General features: G+C 38.6%; 1 long non-coding RNA gene across 1 annotated transcript; it reads right to left on the bottom strand.

Annotated features, from left to right (window-relative positions):
• Positions 1–3,223: 3,223 nt before the first annotated feature.
• On the bottom strand, positions 3,224–16,999 carry LOC105354939 (uncharacterized). Its single transcript, XR_013658981.1, has 5 exons — positions 16,398–16,999; positions 9,061–9,236; positions 8,881–8,968; positions 5,996–8,775; positions 3,224–5,912 (listed from the first exon to the last, which is right to left on the bottom strand). It is a non-coding gene; the product is annotated as an uncharacterized LOC105354939 (long non-coding RNA).
• Positions 17,000–18,252: the final 1,253 nt, after the last annotated feature.

The raw sequence follows: 18,252 nt of genomic DNA, 5'->3' as shown, positions 1-18,252 counted from the left end.
GTGTCATACACAGAGAAGAACTGGCATCAAGGCACTTTTCCTCTGAATTAGGCGAGGTTATGACTGACATTATAGGTGTAGTCAATTTTATAAAGACCAGACTACCAAAATCCAGAATCTTCTCTGCTATATGTGATGAGATGGGAGCTGAACACCAGGCTGTCCTCTTTTACAGTGAAGCAAGGTGGCTGTCACGAGGAAAAGTCTTTTTCCATGTTTTTGAGCTCAGAGAGGAGATACAAATGTTTTTGGGGCAGGAAGATGAGTGTGAAGATGCAGCAACATTTAGTTACGAGAACTTCCTGGCGAAACTGGCCTACCTGAGTAACATGTTTAGAAAGTGTGAATGAAATTGTTTTATTATTGTCATTGTTTAAATGTATTTGAAACTTGATTCTTGTTGTGGTCTGTTGTTCCTAATTGTGTTTTTCTTTAATGTCTAGATGCATTTATCTGACAGAAAGCTAAATGAACTAAATTTACAGTTACAAGGGAATATAAAAAACTCCCTCAGGTCACAGACAAGATCAGCTCTTTCACTCGAAAGCTTTCAATGTGGGGCAAGCAACTTGATGAAGGAAAAAGTGAAGAATCTGCATGAATTTGTTGACACCACTGACTATGATGCCACCTCAGTGATTCCAGTTATCAAGCAGCATATTACATCATTGATGGGATTCTTCAAAAAGTACTTTCCTGAAAACAGTTCCCAGTATGACTGGCTGAGAGATCCTTTCAATGCACCAGCTCCAGCTGGTTTCACTTCTGCAGAGGAGGAACCGTTCATTGACATGACGTCTGACTCCACTCTGAGACTGAGCTTCACATCACAGACACTAAGTGAATTCTGGCTGAGTGTAGAGAGGCAGTATCCACTCTTAGATACTCTGTTAGAACTAAATCATACGGCGAGGCCTCATTCAGTTTATACGGACCTCGCCTGTGGAACTGCCTCCCAGAGAACCTCAGGGCTGATGTGGACATGTCCCCAAAATATCGTTTCCCCACTTCAGGGCAAAGCCAGGTCTCTACATTCCATCATTTTATCACTCTTTATATCGTGGTATGTATGTTTGTCTGTGTGTGTGTAGGGGGGGGGTCGGCATTGTTTGTCTAGTCATTTTGCTTTTGACTTTGATTGTGTTTTATGCACAGCACTTTGAGTGACATGTGTTGGAAAAGTGCTATATAAATAAAGGTTGATTTGATTTATGTGCATTCTTCTTGTCTTTGTGAGATCGGCTTCATTGCTATTGCTGCACTAAAGACCAAGTACAAGTCCCAGCTGAACATTGACCGTGTCATACTTCACACCTCGCTTTGAAAAGCCGTGCTCCGCAAAACGTGCTCATAGCCATTAAACATAACTATATTAATGTGTGCAAAACATTTTATTTTTCCTTGGGGGGGACCTCGCAAAAAATAATTGAGAAGCACTGAGCTACACTAACAAGGCTATTAAAGAGCATGGGACGTGGCTATCAAGGTTATTTGGGCCATTTTTTATTATTTTCTTACTTTTTGAGTTAATAAATATCAAAATAATGAAAACGTTTCTTTACAATTCATTATTAGTAATATCAAAGAGATTTTTTTAGTACAGTTGTCCCTCGTTCCTCCTATAGGTGAAATCTGCAAAGGATTACAGATGTTTTAGGCTGTAAAACCTCTAAGGACATACACTTTTTCACAATTGTTTCTCTTGTTTAAACCTTCACAAAAGTATAAGTCCACCAATATAGACTTTAAACAAAGATCTGATCATAATTAAAGATCTATGGAAATTTTGCAAACTGAAACCATTAAGACACGGCACGGAGGAGATTGATCGACAATGTCATTAGCTATTCAAAATGCAGAACCCAGTGTGCTGTGAAAAAAAAAAACATGCAAAACTGCACTGAAAAAAAAATCAGAAAGACCAGGACCGCAAAAGGTGAACCCCACTATTTCAATAAAAATTAAAGCAAAAGCGCTAAATGATATCCCCATTTTTTCAGTAATGTAATTTAATCCCATAATTGTTTTCTTATGTGTTGTGGCCTCAAACTTCCTTTTGGAAGAAAATTGACAACTCAATAACTTTGTTTTTTTATGTATGTTTTGTAAACATTGTCATGGATGTCTACATGATAGATTTACTAGAAAAATTACGGATTAGATAAATCGCTGCGGTGATGCCTGAAGAGAACAGCCAGCAAGAAACACGACTCGATACTTTTTCACATCATTCTTTGGTTTCAGCTAAATTTCTACTGGTTTATAAAATCAACAAACAAATTTAGTAAACATCCTTTTGAAAGTTTTTAGAGACATGAACCTTTGTTACTGTACTGGCGGTTATTTTCTTTTAATGACGTGACAGTGAAAATAAAAGGATGGAAGCAAAACTGAGCAAAGTCTATAATGATTGGCAATTCCTCTCATCAAATCTCTTCAGCATACATTTAATTTTTCACACAAATTCAAGTTCATTTTATTTTACAATCATTTCCTAAAACATCTGCAAGACTGCACAAACTTTGTTGTTTTATGTACATTCAAATAAGCAAGACATTTGCTTCGCATTAGAACATTTCTTCAGTGAAACAATCCTTTATCCCTTCAAAATAAAGCGTGATGCTTGCATGTTGTGCATCTTGGGACAACAACCTATGTTCAATTGCCACTTAAAAAATCATTCATCAGTTTTTCTTTTTACATTAAAACAAAAGTTATTGGCTTTGATGAATGTACTGTTTTTCTTTAATCAAATTAGAAGTAAAAAATATTATATAGGGTACATACATTTTTTTGTATAAGCTGCTTGGCTGTGGTGAACCCTGAGCGCATTTGCCGAAGGTGAACAACAAACTAAAGCTCAATACTTTTAAAAACAGTCTTATTTAACTTAGTAGATGGAACTGCATACTTTCATGAAGTAATGATTTAGGGGGGAAAAAATCTATTTAATAATCCACATTATTTGTTTTGCTTCTGCATTCCATGCCTACTGCAGCTCTATCTTCATTTGTGGCACTAAAACTAAAAACAAACCTAAAAAAGGCGTAGCAATTCCTGTCACAAGTGCAAATGCCGTCCAAATCAGTCAGGTATGAATTTATAGTTCAGATAGTGTGACCATGTTTAAGTACACTGACTAAATGTAACTTTTGCGTAATTTCATGGACTAAAGAAAACACACATTTAAAAACACAATTAAAATTGTTTAAGAAAACAAGTCCACATTTTAAAACATTTATTATTCTCTTGCAATAGCAAAGTATTTATTCAGCAAAACCTACTCAATTAAATCTACCATGTAAACAATAAAACTTTGTTATGAACATGAATGCTCTACTTTTAGAATAAAACGTCTTCCTGTTGGTGAAGTTATGGCTTGAACTGTCACTTTAAACAGTTAAAAAAATTGTACAAATAAAAAAGGATTCAGGTAAAATCAAATCAACGAAAGATAAATAACTTTGCCCCATTCGTCTGACAATTTTTAAATCTTATGCTCAATTTTACAAAAGCAACCACATCACCCCTTAATGGCATTTGTAACATTTCATGATTACCAACATTTGAAACAACTCATTTCATAATTGTTCGTTTAAGTTGCATCACACTTAAAAACATGTTTATTTACACATCAAATAACATACATTCTAGCTATTGACATACAATGATTAAAAATATTATATCCTATTACCTTTCCCATGTCGGTTAAGGAGGACACAATGCAACCCAAGTCAAAGTTAAAGCAAACATCTTCTTACTGCCAACACATAATTCATCTATTACTTTGATTTCTAAAGACTATTAACCATATCGAATTTTATGTAGTGGAAGTGCACAACTTGTTGAGCATTTTAGTAAATCCCTCCAATATTTTACATTTACCACAGAAAAATTCCATCAGTAATAACGTGCTCAAGTATATCAGAAACCCCTATTTTTTTTAGCAATTTTTCTCTTTTAAACTCATATTCTTAGACATCAAACCATTAATACATAAAACTGTCAAATATCTTGTAATAAAACATTTCAAAAAGAGCTACTGGAAGGCCGACTACCCCCCGCCCCTCCCTCCTCAAAAACTTCTACATTGTCTTGGCTTTTTTACTTAAAAAATGACACTACAAATATTTTGTAGATATTTAGCCACAAATACAAACGAAAAAGATGACATTTTAAATGCATTTTTTATGGACATTTCTAACATGTTTCCTGACGTGACCAATCTGTGTGAAATTCTTGGGGCAGTATGGACAGGAACATGGTCTCTCTCCTGTGTGAATATATTTGTGTCTTTTGAGGTTATTGTAGTCTAAAAATCCTTTATCACAGTATGGACACCAGTGTCTCTTCTCACCGTTATGCCAGCGCAGGTGCACATTCAGTTTCACCTGCGATGTGAACTGTCTTTCACAAAGGTTACAATGAAAGGGCGTTTCTCCTGTGTGACTTCGAATGTGAATTTCTACGTCTCGTTTAGTAAAGAACGTTTTATTACATGTCTGGCATATAAAGCGCTTTATCTTGTCGTGGACCATTTCAAGATGTTTGGAGAGACCAAATTTGTAGACAAACCCCTTTCCACATAGATGGCAGACATGGATCCTACCATTGCGGTGTACACGACCGTGCCGTTTCAAACCTGCAGAGTCTAGGAAACTTTTACCACAAAGTGAGCATGAGAAAGGTTTATTTAATTCATGGAGGCTGACGTGAGTCTCTAAAGCAGCACTGCTGCTAAAGACACGACCACAAACCCCACACTGATTCCTCAGCAAAAATTTACCAAATACAGCCAAGGGCTGTAATGGCGATACAATAGGTGCTTTATTGAATGGTTCAAATGGAGTTTTGTCTTTCACCTTTGCAGGGGGTTTCGTCGTCTCTCTTGAAGGCATTTCATTGGGTGGCAAGGTGGGAGGATACCACACTTTCCCAATGCATTTCTTTACAACTGTAGAACCTTGTTGGTCCTTTTTCACCAGTCTTTTTGGACTAATACTGTTTGTAACTTTTGCTTGTTTATCGTTTAAAACTTTAGATTTTGTTTTGTATTTTTTGATAGTCCTCTCTGAACTACTACATTTTTCTGTAGTCTGTTTATCACTGTGACTGCCTTGATTACGACCATCAGAAGTGGAAAAACTTTCATCCATATTAAACCTTTTATCACAAGTCGGAGATTCTGATTTTTTGCTTTTTGGATTGACTTGTTCTCCATCAGACTTTTTGGGACTCTGTCTGGATTTTATATTTTGAATGCTTGACACTTTTTTCACAAATTTAGGATTAGTTTCATTTCTCATTTGGACAGGACTTTTAGAAACAGATTTCCCAAATTCTGAATTTCTATTGTCTTTACTTAATACAGAATGTCTAGTACTCATAGAAACTGATTCCAGATGTTTGTGATTTGATTTTGCTTTAGTGGATTCAACCTTTCTCCAACCAACAGACTTACAATTTACATTGTTTGAAATTGCACCATTTTCATCTAAATTAGACCTGAAATCCCCACTGTCACTTGTTGACCCATATCTATGATGCCATAAATCTGATTGATATTGACCATCTTCAATAGCATCCCCAATCAATACAGATCTGGAGTGAACAGAAAATTGGCAATTGGCTGTTTTCTCTGGGGAAGCAATGCTATCTAATGCATCTGGTTTAGAAGAGCAATCAAGTCCTGAACTAGTGTTTCCATCACAAACACAGTCATTGTCCAACCTGGGTTTCTTGGAGTTTTTGGTGGTGGTCTTTGTGTCAGATGATGGTTGTTTTGTAGCACTTTTTGATTCCATGTGAGCTTTCAGATGACTTTGAAGGCGAGAAAATATGGAGGATTTTTGCTGGGATTTCTCCATGCCACTTCTGCATTTTATGGCACCATCAGCATTCCTTGTGCATGACTGTAAAAAATACAGAACAAATTCCTTAATATTAACTTCTTAAAAATGCATACATAGTGCTAAGACGGATAAAAGATGTTTACCTCTTGAAGGTCTGTCATTGGCGATATTGACAGTTGATCAACTGCCTTCTTGGATGGAATGGAAGTTGACTGTGGGTGACCAGCTGATCTTTTTGATGGTTGTTTTTTCATAGCAGGTTTATGTGAAGAGTCTATCTTGTTGCAGGCAACGGATAATTTTACTGAGCCTTTAATTGACTCTGAGAAAGGTTTGCCCTGCTCCACATTCAAGATGGGTGCTTCTTCTCTTGTGGTGGATGATTTAAATGACACTTTTGACTTGTTTAATTTGTGGGCTTTTTGAGAGGCAGTTGAAGTGGAAATGTCAGAATTGTTCTGCACGATGCTTTGCCCTACCTTGTCCTTCCTGCTTACTATGAATCTGTCTGATGATAATTTTGAGACTAAAAATGTCTCTTTAGGTGAAACAAAAAATGGCAGTCTAGTTAATCGAATCTCTGGTGATAGATTTTGCTTAGTGGGAACAGACAATGTTGAAGACATAGATCCTGGTAGTGCAGCCGACTTATCCGAACTTGAACATACTTCTGTAGAAATGTTAGCTACTTTGGAAGGAGAAACAGTCTGTTTGGAAGACTCACTGCTGTGAATTGCATCCACTTTTTCAACCAATGTCATATCATCTATACAGGACAATTTTACCTCCTGTGATGTGGTCCTAAACTGCATTGATGAAGCTACATCCACATTAGTTGTTTTTTCTGTATCCCGCTTTTCTGTAAAAACCGCTGAATTTGTCTCCTCAGATAACTTTGGTTCATCAACAAATTCTTGTTTCTCGACTTGTTGTGGCTTCTCCGGTGAATTAGGGATCTCCAGTGACTCAGACTGAACCATTGACTCTGGAATCTCCAATGAATCGAGCATATCTGATGTCTCAGGTTGAACAACCGACTCTGGCATCTCCAATGACTCGGGCATATCTGATGTCTCAGACTGAACAACTGGCTCTGGCATCTCAAATGATTCCGATTGAACAACTGATTCTGGCATCTCAAATGATTCCGGTTGAACTGGCTCTGGCATCTCAAACGATTCAGATTGAACTGACTCTGGCATCTCAAACGGTTCAGATTGAACTGACTCTGGCATCTCAAATGGTTCAGATTGAACTGACTCTGGCATCTCAAATGGTTCAGATTGAACTGACTCTGGCATCTCAAATGATTCCGATTGAACAACTAGTTTAGGGCTCTCCAACGACTGCGGTTTGTCTGGTGCTGCTTGGCTTTCAACAGCAAGCTTTTTAAGTTGTGGAGAAATTGCCATGGGCTGATGGGTTGAAAAATTTTTTGTCAGCAAATTCACATCTGGAAAGACTTGTTTGTAACAAACGTCGACTGTTTTCTTGGGAGCTTTGGAGGTGGAAGGGGGTAAAAGAGGTAAATCCACAGAAGTGGAATTTTCAGGCAAGTCACTCTTTTGGTGATCTGTCATAGTAAAGGAAGAAAGTTTTAAAGGACATACTCCAGTTGTCTTTGCAGAGGCCAATCCACGGTCATGCCTTGGCACAAGTATGATTCTCGTTTTTCTGCTATCTTGCAATATTTTTATGGGTTGTGTAGGAGCTTGTGACACTGCATTGGTTTGAATTAGTGCCTTCTCTGGCAATACTGTCACCGGAGAAACGCCATCATGAGCAAATGTTTGATTTCTTCTTGGTACTATAATTATCTTGGGGATAATAGACTCTCTGGAGGTTGTTGCACTTTTATTGATAGAAGCATCAAGCATCAGACTTTTCAAAGGCTGCAGCAATATTTTTGGTGCCATCTGCCCAACAGCATTTGTAGTATGCTTGATGGCAGAACCGGGGGTCTGTGATTGAGCCACGTTCTGAGGTGGGGGTACTGTATTTTCCACAGTTGATTGATTCATGGCTTCAACTAGTAAGATTGCATCTTGAAGACTAGGAGAAGTGTGACACTCTTTTTGGGAAGAAGACTCCAGATCTAAGGACTTAAACGGTGGAGTATTTGAAGTTTCTAAAGTGGATGAAATCCCACAGATTATAGGTGTCGTCTTTTTTACTTCTACTAATGCCTTTTTAGATTCAGTGGGTTTTTGCTTTTTAGGACCCTTCCCGTTACATTCAACAGAAACTGGTAAGTAACAGACTTCAGTGTTTTTCTTGCTTTTGACTAAAGTGTTGGAACTCTCTTGAATTGGCTGAAGCTCGGTTTGAAGCATTTCTGAAGACTGTGATGTGACACTATCTTCTGTATAAATTATAGGAAATCCCTTAGTTGCCTTCTCTTTAACTAATGGGTCGTCCAAGTCTGGTTGGACTGGCAGAACTTTGGATGAGACAGACTTGGCCTGTTTTCTTTGCTTTCTTTTTTTCTTTGGTGGCCGACCTCTTTTACCACGAACAGCTGAAGTTGGTTTACAATTTGTCTCTGTTGCACAATCTTCAGGCCCTTTCTCCTCCACTTCTCTGTTGACTATAGTCTTGGTTGAATGAGCTAACTCGCCCTTTGTGTAACGATGATCATCAACAGCTGACTTGTTTATGGTTGGTTGACTGTCTTGAAGGTTAAAATTAGGAATTTCAGACGTTGATAGTTGTTCCCCTGTTGCCCTTGCCATAGTTTCGTCTGCACTTTCAGTCTCTTCTTTAATGTCACCCCTAAATACATCTTTAAGTGAAATAACGATAGAATTCTGAAGGTCATATGTCTGATTATGAGCTTCCTGTAAATCAATTTCATTTTTTGTTTGGGTTTCCGCGGTTGTAGAACCTATGTGTTCAGCTTCACAGACAGGAGTCTCTTTTGAACCTGGGCAATGTAATAAAGAAAAGAAATAAAGAAATAAGAACATTTGTGTTTGAAACATAAAAGAAAACTCAGACAATTTGTCAAAAAATGATTCAAAACAATCACCTGTATCATTCTTTTGTCCAGTGATCACAGCAAACTCAACATTCTCTAGCTTCAAGAAAGACTGTTCCGGAGAATCGCCATATAATTCCTGCAAGATGGATGACAAACATTTTTATAGGAAGAAAAAAAAATCATATGGTATAAAATGAACTACATGCAAAAAAAATTTAATTGTCTGACCTCCTGTTTGACATCCATATTCATGTCTGATATTGCGTTACTTGGAACAACATAGTTGTGCTCCTGCAAATTGTATATGATCTGTTCACGGGGGCACTGGTACTCTGCACTTTGCAGAGTAGGGTTTTCTAATGGTTGACACTGCTCCACTCCATTTGTGTCATCAGAAACAAAGTCTGCAAAGTTAAACACAAAGAGGAAAAAAGGCAAATCAAAAAACAACTTCTATATGTAAATTATATATAATTAAACTGTACAACTCCTGTCGCCTTTTCCATCAATTCATCTCCATTTTCAGTCTCTTCTTTGATGTGATGCATTTTAAATGAAAAAAAAGGATACCTGAGCATTTGAGAAAAAAATGAAGATGTGCAAAATGTCTTTGATCTGATTACAATTAAATTGTGTACATGGGCCAAGAAAAAAACGTTATCCAATTATAACAAACGTTTACATGTGCTACACTTTTCGACACAGAATAAATCATTTTGACATGCGCAGTACTATCTACAATAATGAAAACAGTCAAAGAAAGAAAGAAAATAAAGAAAGCTGCGGCACATAGCGACTACAGAGCAATTCTAAATGTGCTTTTATTATGGTTATGATTATTATCAAGTGCCCGTTCACTCATAATTTTCTAAATATGTGTGCCCAGAGCTTTTTTCCTGGTCACACTGACCCGGATAAAGGGTTAGTTAGGATTAGGTTAGTTCAAACAACAAAACTTAGCTTTGGGTGAATTTAAAATTGATGCGGTCCTTGCCGCACTGTGCAACTTGGCTGCACGTAAATATGAATAACATGAGCCTTTATTTTGTCTCCACAAGATTGGCGACAAAAATTCACGAATGTTTGCACGGTTTCTCAAGACTGTGCGGAATGGCATTTCTGCATTAGATAGCCGCCTCTGCCAGCTCACACACCACCCCAAAGCTGCCGCTCTACTTAGAGGCATAATTCTCCCAGGAGACTTGCCCTTTATTTCTAAAATCCTAGAAAGAGTTGTAGTTAAGCAGCTTTACTGCCACCTACAGGACAACAGCCACTTTGAAGACTTTCAGTCGGGGTTTAGACCCCACCACAGTACGGAAACTGCACTAGTTAGAGTCTCTAATGAGTTGTTATTGGCCTCAGAAAAGGGACTACTTTCTTTTCTGGTCCTGTTGGACCTCAGTGCAACCATCTGTCCGATAGGTATCAGTTCGTTAATGTAAATGGCCATTCCTCTCAGTGCACTCGAGTCAACTATGGAGTCCCACAGGGCTCAGTCTTGGGACCGATCCTCATTACGCTTTATATGCTACCCCTAGGAAACATAATCAGGAAACACAGCATTAATTTTCATTGTTATGCCGACGATACGCAGTTGTATTTATCCATGAAGCCTGACCAGAATGACCAGATAGAGAAACTGAACGCCTGCATCAGTGACATCAAGACCTGGATTAGGGTTGGGCGATGTCCCCTAATTTGGCCGTTGACGATGTTTGCTGTCAACAAGCAAGATAGAAAAGAAGTGTAGTCGCTCCCGCACTTAATTAGTGAAGTGGACCGGCAGACCGGTCCACGCGGACTTAAAGCTTTGCGTTTGATGGGAGGGGGGGGGGGGGGGGGGTACATGAGCGGTATGTGTGGGAGATTTAAGACTGCGATCCGTCCCGCAGCTCTAGGGGTACAAGCAACCGAACTCAGAACCGGGTCTAAACGTGTGTCTGAGCACAGCTCGGATCGTCAGCACACACAGCGGTTTGAGCTTCAAAGCAGAAATGTCGCTCAGTCCTTAGAAAACATTCAAACAATCACGCGGATTTGTGTTTCCAGTCGTGTCCCGACTATATAAAGGCTGATGTTATTCTTACATGTTTACGTGCAGCCAGCAAGCAGCGCCACCCAAAGCTAATGTTGTTAGCCCGTGTTAGCATACTGCTAATCCTGGCTCCGTTCAGAAAAAGCACTGACCACACGGATTAAAATTCAAATGATGAGCGAACAGGTGTTTGATAATAACCGTAACATTATTAAAAGCACGTTTAGAAGATCATCTCGTATTTTACCGAGCTGACATGTATAGCCGCTCGGTGCTGTTATGGTTTTGTATTGAATTGTTACATTCAATAAAGTTTGGAAAAAAAGCCGCTCGGCGGAAGTTGTATCCCCTTCCGGTTTTCAAACTGCGCATGTGCGAATACTGCGCATGTGCGAATGATTTATTCCGACTGAAATTGTGACATTAGTGAACGTTTTTATATTCTGAAAACATTTTTCTGGGCCCATCTACACGGTTGGATTCTAACCCGACCATTGATCCCATCAGGATATTTTGTACATGTAACCGCGGCTTATGGTGTCGACGCGCAACGTGGCGGGGGCGTGGCATCACGATGGTGGTCTCTCCATCGGGATGTCAGTCACCCATCACGATGGACGATATCATCGTCCATCGGCACAACCCTAACCTGGATGACAATTAATTACCTCCTCTTGAACCCAGAAAAAACTGAGGTCATTATACTTGGTCCTAAAAACCTCAGAGATGCTCTGTCTGCTCAGATAGTCTCCCTGGATGGCATAAGTATAGCCCCCAATTCCACAGTTAGAAACCTTGGGGTTTTATTTGACCAGGAGTTATGATTTAAGGCTCACATATCTCAGGCGTGTAGAACTGCCTTTTTTCACCTGCGGAATATTGCTAAGATCAGAAATATACTTTCTAAGAATGATGCTGAAAAACTCATCCATGCTTTGTTACGTCGAGGCTGGATTACTGTAACTCTTTGTTAGCAGCGTGTCCTAAGAGTTCCTTAAGAAGTCTCCAGCTTGTCCAGAACGCAGCTGCTAGATTGTTAGCTGGAACTAGCAGAAGAGATCACATCACTCCAGTGTTAGTTTCGCTCCATTGGCTCCCAGTTGATTCTAGAATCAAGTTCAAGATCCTCCTGTTAACCTATAAGGCCTTACATGGAATGGCCCCGTCCTATATTAAGGACCTCATAGTCCCTTACCATCCAATGAGAACACTTCGCTCGCAAAATGCAGGACTACTTGTGGTTCCTAGAAATAGTAAAAGTATGGTTGGAGGTAGAGCGTTTAGCCACCAAGCCTCTGTTTAATGGAATAAGCTCCCAGCTCATGTAAAAGAGGCTGACTCAGTTTCTACATTCAAAGTTAGACTGAAAACATTCCTCTTTGGACAGGCTTATTGTCAGACTAGTTAGTATTCAGAGATTATTTAACTTAATGTTAATTTGTTTAAATTAAACTTAATAATAACTATTTCTTTTAAAAGGCTGCTAGAAGTTGAAGCTGGGGTAACTATGGTGCTTCGGGGTTCTGTCCTCTTCTCTCTTCTACTTCTACCCTTCCTCTCCTCTATTCTTGATCATAATTTATCATTTAGTTCTCCATGCCTCTGTTTGCTACAGTGCGATTCATGTATTGTCCCTCTTTCCTTCTCCTCCCTCGGGGAGTGGGAGTGCTTCCAGACTCCAGTTGGCTCATCCGTGCTCCTGTTCCTGACCGTTTACCTCGCCTTTGCTCCCGCTCCTACACCTGCCTCTGGCTCATCTCTGGCTTGTCTCTGCTCTGTACCTGACCAAGTACCTCGTCTCTGCTCCTGCTCCTACACCTGGCTGTAGTTCCTGTCTCCGGCTCAACTCGCACCTTTGACTGTCCCCACAACCACGGCTGGATGAAGCTCGTCTGCTGGACTTTTATATATGTAGTTGTAGATTTAGATAAGTTAATTCTTCTCTAAGAGTTCTGGTAAAATGCCTGTCCGTCCTGGGGGAGGATCCCTCCTTCATGTGGGCACCCCTGAGGTTTCTTCGTTTTTTCCGGAATCCGTTTTTTTGGGAGTTTTTCCTTACTGCGAAGGGGGGTCTAAGGCAGGGATGCCAGTATAGCTTAGTTTGTTAGTTCATTTTAGTATTTTCCTATTGAACTCTTTGTATTCCTGATCCTTTTGAGTTCATATTTTACTTCGAAGCCCATCGAGACGGCTGTTGTTGTGATTTTGGGCTATACAAATAAAATTGAATTGAAAAAATTGAATTGAGACACAGTTCTCCTGAGTCAGGCAGTTGGATGGACTGCACTCCGAATCTTCCTCTGGAGCGCACATTGTAACAAAGAACCCCCCCTTGCCCTCAAACACGATGCTCTGCTCAGAGACATGGTTTTCTCGCGCAGAACAGTCGGTCAGTCCTAGTCGCGCTGCAAAACCTCCTCTGGAATGCCACACCATCAATGCATGACGTAAAAGCCAGAGGGGTAATGACCACAATGGGACTAAATTGTTTACATGCACCACGATCAGATCAACAATCAGCATAACTCACCCATCTCGATTGGAAGAAATTTTGATCTGAATGAGTCTGATCGGGGCAAAGTATTCTGAACAGTGTTACGTAATGCCTTTGTATTCCAATCAGGCGTTTATTCCGATTACTTTTGTCAGCTAATGTACAAAATTATATTCAATTATTCGTGGCTTATATAACTAATAAATACTACTTAACTATTCGGAAATGATGGTAATCGGGTTCAGTCTTTTCTTTTGAAATGCTTCAAAAATAAGACTATGGTTCAGATGCAATAACACGATTTGAAGACACACATGATCTGGATGAATGAGAATCTCCATAGATATATCAGGATAACTTGATTCAGGTTCAGATTATCTTGCAGAGCAAAGAGATTAATGAAAACACAGGTTTTGGTTCGTTAAAGTTCATTCTGATTTTTGAAAATTCAAAGTGACTACAAAGGTAAAATACATTCTCTCCAAAATACTACTTATAATAATACTACTACTACTCAAGATTAATTGAACAGTAGCACTGCCCCCAGGCTAACACACACACCGTGCAGCTAGCGGTGATCAACAAAAAGACTTATTTTATACACATATCCATCTTTGCAAAAGTTTGGACGTTGTTTGTTTTTTATGGAGCAAAAGGCAGTGCCTCAGAGATCGCATCGTCTTACTTCCAGGTAGTAAAATTAGGTTAGAAAATAACATATTTTTCATATAAACTTTGCGTTTAGAGTGCCAATGGTAACATATTATCATATATATATATATATATATATATATATATATATATATATATATATATATATATATATATATATATATATATATATATATATATAGAGTTTACTCTGAAACGCTTAAGAAAAACATTAAATAGGCTCTCTAACCCTTAAACACTTTTGCTATAAAAAGGTACATCACTTTTGCCGGGTGATTTTTACCCAATATAAACGAACAAAAGGTGCTCGTCATTAAAAAAAATGATCAAAACATGACAACATGATATATTAGATTGGTTTCCTATTATTCTCAACTGTAGTATGTGTAACAAAATGAGAAAGACAGAAAGTTCCTAGAAACATGCTCAAAAAAAATCATTGAAAAATTAGGATTTTGTTATTCCTGTAAGGAATTTTTTATTCCTAAAAAATAATAAAATGATACTGGAAACTTTGTCTTTGGTCCACCCATTGTTGGGACATATGGGACTTCTGCTGTGAAGGCACAGACTCCTTGACATAAAACATATTGAAATCCACGTAAATAGTTCGCTCGGGTGAAAAATTGCCAGACAATGGGCCTCTAGGGTAAAAATTGATTGCAATCGTATTCCAGGAAACATGTATTAACTACCCTGACTTTAACCCTGAACTAAAAAACTAGAAAAAAATAGCGCTATACTTCAGTGAGGTTTTAATGACAGCGTATGAAGATTATACACCCATCAAAAAAGTATTACGGCGGCGTCAGCAAAAGCTTCTGCTTGTAGAAAAAGAACAAAGTAAACGCGAACATTGTGATTTTTATATATATATATATATATATATAAAACTTATCCAACTTAATTTAATAGGTAACAAGTAATTGAGTTAATTTCATTGAACCTAATTTCTTACGTCTATCCAACTCAATATTTTTTACAACTCAAATTTACATATTTATCTAACTAAATGTCATATTACTCCAATCTTTTTTCCATCTTAATTTATTGTAATTCTTGAACTCTCATGTCTAAATTGAACCTGCAGATATTCTCATTTTTATAACAATAAAATGAATGAAACAAAATGGATTTGATTCATGTAACCATATATTATATCTCTGAATTTATCATGACACCAATTCACAGTAGGGGTGCGATATAAACTCATCATCCTCTCCCTCCCTCTCACTCATGGTGCAGAAAGAATTAAATATAACAGTACAAATAACTGGGCAAAACACAATAAAACAGCTAAACAACTACACATTTGGTCAAAAAACCCACACTTAAACCCAAATCCGTCCAGACAGGCAAAGGGAATGGTTTCCCACAATTCCTTGCGGTGCCGATCTAACAGCAGCACCAAGTATTATCTGAGCTTCTTCATTCACTAAATCATCTTCAAATGGACACGCCATGCTGCTTCATCTCTCTGAAAACAAACTAACCTTCAACTAAACCTGCTCCAGACCAGGTTATGTTCAAAGCATGAGTTGCCAGGGGAACTAAGCATACCCTGAAGCATACCTCTGTTTTTGGAACCGAAAGCTGTGGTTGTACACTTCTTTAGCCTCGAACTTACCGTGGGAGCTATATATGGGAGCTAGATATCCTGCTTTCTGGAATAACCCCCAGAGCCACTTTCTGTATTTTAACCTTCAAAAGTAAACACAAAGTCTTAAGTGTCTTTTATGTATGGGCTTTTTTTTTCAAATTTGAAAACATAGTGATATTATTGCATATAATTAGAAATGCATTGTACCCTATCAAACCTTTAAGTTTACCAGCACACCATTGCCCCTGAGACTTTAGATATCACTGCGACAAAATGGTAAACAAAGTCAAAACTGCAACTGAACAATCACACAAATGTGAGGCCTTCATTCGGTTTTAAACAGATGCCCTTTGTTCAAGCAGATTTATTTCACCTAAAGATCACATATTTTGAAGAAATAAATGGTTTGAGTGGCCAAATGGGATTAACTGGCGTCATGCAGTTCAAAACAAAAGGAGTCAATCGACAGGAACTATCAATACATTGTGGAATGATCACCACATAGGTTAAAAGCGTGAAAAAAATCCGTATCCGCCGCAATACGGACGTGTTATTCGGTTTCCGGTTCGGGTGTCCCGAATACGTTTGTTACAGGCGAAACTACAGTATGGTTTCCCTCCCTTTTCTGCGGCCTCCGCTGCAAGACCAGTCACGTGCTCGTTACGCAACCGGAAAAGATCGACGACAAAGCGCCAAATCCCTTTACTGCGCCTACAGAATCAAAATCCACTCCGTAATATTATTTTAAATTACCAACGTACCACATTGGACGGCACTGTCGCATTTTGTCGAAACGTCGCCGTCCACCTGAGCGGACAGGCTGTGTCTCGAGTGGCCATCCGCAGTCGCAATCTGGATGCATCTCTTTTTAAGATCCTCGTTCTCCTTCCTCATCTGGGATATTTCTGTTTTCAGTTCATTCACCATGTTTTCAAAAAGTTTCGTGGTCTCAGCCACTGCGCTCTTCAACATGCTCTCCATTACAGAGGCATACGTCTTGTGTAAATCCTCCGCAGACATCGTTGACAGGTTCCCGGGGTCCCACGGGCTGAAGTTAGACTAGAGTACCGTTCTCAACGCGCCCTAATTAAAACAAGAACACAGCGAGCTGTAACCAACATGGCTCCTCCATGAACGGACGCCACGCTCTCTCTTTTGTGACGCAGGCAATCCGACGTCTGGATCAGACTCCAATATGTAAAGAACAACACTTCTAACTTCAGCTCTTTTCAATAATGGATTCTTGTGTCCGTTTTGACTTCCATCGCCAAAGAATCGAAGGACAGTTGACAAAGGAACAAACACACCCAAAGCAGCTTTAGACCACCTTCTTCCTCTAATGGGTTGTTAACGGGTGACATTGGCAACTAAGCGGCGCAGTACTGCCCCTTATGGATGGAGTGTGCATCGTTTTCAGAAACCAGATGAAACTCGTAAAAATATGCCGGTAAAAAAAAGCTTGACTTGTCATTACCATTAGGATTGTTATTAAGGAACTCTTAAGTTTTGAGTTTGTACTTTTAGACTCATCCTGTGACAATCCAAATGTAAAAAAAGATGAGCTTCATCCAAGTATGTGTTTCATTCTGCGGGAAGTGCAAATCACATCAACACATCACTCAAAGCAAAACTCATTTTAAAGATTACAACTACAGCAAAAAAGCAAAACAAGTATTAAAAAATAATAATGATGAATTATATTTTACAAAAACAGAACCAAATTTTTCTCATACATTTCCGAGGTTAGGACTACAGGAAAAAAAAAAAAACGTATATTACGAGAATACAGTCAGAGTGAACATACAGAACAGCCAGTAAACACCATGCAGTAGCAGACCGACTTATTGTATGCTTAATTTGGCCAAACTGTCTCGGATTAGAACAGGAAAGCCGAATGTTTGCTGGTAAAATTACAAAAGTTTGGAAGCTCCTTTGTTTGATTTACGGTTTATTGATGTTTTATTCATTGCCGGGTGGCTTGCTCTCTGCAGCCCGTTGATAAAGCCATGGATGTCCCTGAAGATGTCAACTTCCAATCCTTCCTTCCTCCACGAATGACAGGATTTCTAAGTCTGTGTGATGCTACTGTCTGAGGATGCCTGGTTTTCAGCATATTTCTTTCAATGTTCTTATGCTGGTAAATTTTTTTATTTTGAGTCGGCAAAAGGTTCAGAAGGAAATAAAAAGGAAATAAAGCTTCACGAAAGGCTCCACGTCTTTCATCTTTGAGCACGGCTCAGATAAACAGAAAACTTTGGGGGTTTTTCTCGTTTATATATGAATTTTCACTCATAAATTTATGTCTTATTTTCATGTAGATTGATGTGTTTAAAATTTGTATATTTAAGACATTTATAGTAATAAATTTACAACCTAAAAACATTTAAATTTATGATCAAAAAGGTCATACATTTAGCCTATGACTTTTAGTCGTAAATTTAACAGTTACGATTTTTTTCTCGTACATTTCCGACTCTAAAACTGTAATAAAATGAAAACAAATTTTTGATTGTGAACTGGCCCTAATACTACGTCGTACATCTTTATTGTCTGCACACTAAAACGTTTTATTATTAGTACAGAGGAATGACAGACAAACATCATTGCCCAATCACA

The sequence above is a fragment of the Oryzias latipes genome, chromosome 1, assembly GCF_053564925.1.
Source record: "Oryzias latipes strain Hd-rR chromosome 1, Olatipes_Hd-rR_3.1".
Classification (NCBI taxonomy): domain Eukaryota; kingdom Metazoa; phylum Chordata; class Actinopteri; order Beloniformes; family Adrianichthyidae; genus Oryzias; species Oryzias latipes.
This window is presented reverse-complemented; position numbering and strand designations above follow the sequence as displayed.